The 3,147-nt window shown below is 39.1% G+C and overlaps 1 long non-coding RNA gene across 1 annotated transcript; it reads right to left on the bottom strand.

Moving 5' to 3' along the window:
- Positions 1-315: 315 nt before the first annotated feature.
- On the bottom strand, positions 316-2,893 carry LOC123744182 (uncharacterized). The gene is made up of 3 exons (XR_006770759.1): positions 2,577-2,893; positions 687-1,241; positions 316-577 (listed from the first exon to the last, which is right to left on the bottom strand). It is a non-coding gene; the product is annotated as an uncharacterized lncRNA (long non-coding RNA).
- Between the last annotated feature and the right edge of the window lie 254 nt (positions 2,894-3,147).

Genomic DNA, 3,147 nt, shown 5'->3' with positions numbered 1-3,147 from the left:
TGATCCTAACTGACCTAAGCCAGGGAATTTTTACTAGGATTACATGTCAGGAATTGTGAAAAACTGAGTTTAAATGTATTTGGCTAAGGTGTATGTAAACTTCCGACTTCAACTGTATATGCAAAGGTTATTGTCCAGCACCTGTAATGCAACTTAAATAATGAAAAACATAACAAAAAACAATTAAAGAAAAGACTCAAAGACCAAAAGATATCATCATATGGACACTGAGGTTAAAACCTTTTGGAGTAAAGAAATCATACCGGCTGTGATGACATCAGCTTTGTCATTCCAAGACGTCTTGAACTTTGGCAGAAGGATTGCAACAGCAATAAGATGTGGCTCCTCCATCATTTCTCCAAAGCGCTTTTGGAGACCGTTCTGAATGGCTCTTATAAGTGGTAGGCACATTTGGCAAGTTGCTTCCAGCCTTTGAGGTTTAGTTTTTAGTAAGATCACTGGCAGCAGCCACCCCATATCTGTGTTGGTCTCAGACGGTAGAATGTTCAAAGCTGAGACCAAAGGCTTCATCACTTTGCAGTACTCATTCAAGAAGGACATTTCTGCCGGGCTCAGCCTGAAAGATAAGGTAAATGTAATTAATACCTCTTAGAATTCTAACATTTCATGGACAATAAATATTACTGTAATAGGACAGTACATTGATTCAAAGAATTGCTACTCACATTTTCACTTTTAATTCTTCACACACATTTCTTATGGCATCCTCCCCCTTCTCTTGTATGATACGTGTGATCCTCTCCACAGCCAGGTAAATTGAGTTCCAACGTGTTTGATTTGGATGGATCAACTGCAGTTTGCACTCATTCTCTACAACTTCAGCAGCTAAGGTTGACCGGTCGTTTTATTCCACATGGCTTGGCATTTGGCAAAAGACGACCTGGACAACATTTTGTAGCTATGACTATTTGTCTCTGCCAATGCAGAATCTGTTGTTGCAATGAGGTTCAGCAGGTGACATGCACACCGTTGATGCTGAGGGAGTTGATATTGTAATTTTCCAGGATGGAATAGGTGTCTTGGTATTCAACCTGCTCTGCTGGCTCTTCAGCATCTGGGTCTCGGTCTGCTGATTCGACTGCCTGGCTCTGCTCACCAAAAACATTGAATGCTTTGATGAAGTTTTATCCACTGTCTGTTGTGGTTCCTTGGTTTGTTTGTTTGTTTGTGGTTGTAGAGGTTAGCATATTGTAGTTTGTAATCTTGAATGGATGTTTCCTCTGTAGACAAAATGATTGCATCAATCTGGGCAATCACTGCACCTATACATAGCCCGTCTGTAAATAGCCCATCCAACTACCTCATCCCCATATTGTTATTTATTTTGCTCCTTTGCACCCCAGTATCTCTGCTTGCACACTCATCTTCTGCACATCTATCAGTCCAGTATTTAATTGCTATATTGTAATTATTTTGCCACTATGGCCTATTTATTGCCTTACCTCCCTTATCCTACCTCATTTGCACACACTGTATATAGACTTTTTCTATTGTATTATTGACTGTATGTTTGTTTATTCCATGTGTAACTCTGTTGTTGTTTGTGTCGCACTGCTTTGCTTTATCTTGGCCAGGTCTCAGTTGTAAATGAGAACTTGTTCTCAACTAGCCTACCTGATTAAATAAAGGTGAAATAAAAAAAAGTAAAAAATGTATATACCCTGACCAGTTTGGTTTTATACAAATTAAAGTGCAATCTCTAAGTATTTGGGTAATGACAACATTTTTGTTTTGGCTCTGTAGTCCAGCACATTAGATTTTAAAAGATACAATGACAATGTGGTTAATGTGCAGACTGTCAGCTATTAGATGTTTTTATTCATATCAAATGAACCGTTTAGAAATGTCAGCATGTTTTGAATAATGTCACTGTCCAAATGCATACAGATGTTTGGGAATATTGTTCTTTCTTTTCCCCAGTTAAAAGAACTATAGTTTTCCCAAAAATTATTTTTGGCTATTAATCGAAACTCAGTGATCCAACCAGATATAGCTAGATAATAAGCAAGCACACACCTAAAAATCCCAGGTCTCCAAATCATTTATTTATTCACAAGTTCATTAATTTCACTTTTAGCTGTCCGCAACAACTTATATTATGGGGATGGCTAGCTACTAGCCACCATAATATCAATGCGGTAGTGCCCGCACTACATTTACATTTTAGTGATTTAGCAGACGCTCTTATCAAGAGCGACTTACAGTAGTGAATACATTTCATTTCATGTATTTTTTTTTGTACTGGCCCCCCGTGGGAATCGAACCCACAACCCTGGCGTTGCACACACCATGCTGGCGTTGCAAACACCATGCTCTACCAACTGAGCCACAGGGAAGACACTAGTTTATAGTTCCTTCAGCTCTGTAAAGATGTTGGTCAGGGTCATCGTCTAACTAACGTTAGCTAGCAACAGGATGAACTAGCTAACGTTAGCCTTATGATACAGATTAAATGCAACTGGCTAGTAGCAACACCTTGTTAGCTACATTACATAGCCTACACAACAAACGGCATTCATGGCGATAAAATATATTTAAAACTTTACTTTTCGTACCATTACATGTTTCCTCAAGTTTGACGCAGAGTTTTTGTAGGCAGCCACCTCCACCATCTTTGGTAAGCAGAGTTTACGTTCCATAATCATACAGTCCCCTCTTCTCTGCTGGCATTGAAGCTGAAGTGTTCTTTGAGATGCGACCAGGGATTTCCTTCCTCATGGTCTTCAGAAGACCCAGCCACTGGCTCTGTCTCTGTGTGTGTTTTGACTCCTGAACCTGCTCAATCTCGTTAGGCTCCATTTATTTTTCAAGTTGATTAGGAAACCTTTTTTTTCATGTCATTTAGCTACCTTTTTTTACGGTTAGAAAATCCTGCTACCGATCATAATTTGGTTTGCATACACAGCTGTGATTGGGCCGTTTTGGCGCAATGCGTGAAATTGAATTGTATTGGTCCATCTGGTCATGTTATTTGTCACTGACAAACATGTGAACAGTTCTTGCTGCTGCAAAAGGCGCAAACTGTATGTGTTTGACATGATGATGTGTATCCTTTTTCTAGATTGTACTCTGTAACGGATGGTTTTGAAAATGTACTTAAGTACTTTACTTAATTCAAAATGTACT

The sequence above is a fragment of the Salmo salar genome, chromosome ssa08, assembly GCF_905237065.1.
Source record: "Salmo salar chromosome ssa08, Ssal_v3.1, whole genome shotgun sequence".
Lineage (NCBI taxonomy): Eukaryota > Metazoa > Chordata > Actinopteri > Salmoniformes > Salmonidae > Salmo > Salmo salar.
Note: the sequence above shows the minus strand (reverse complement) of the source record. Positions and strands in the feature narration are given on the sequence as shown.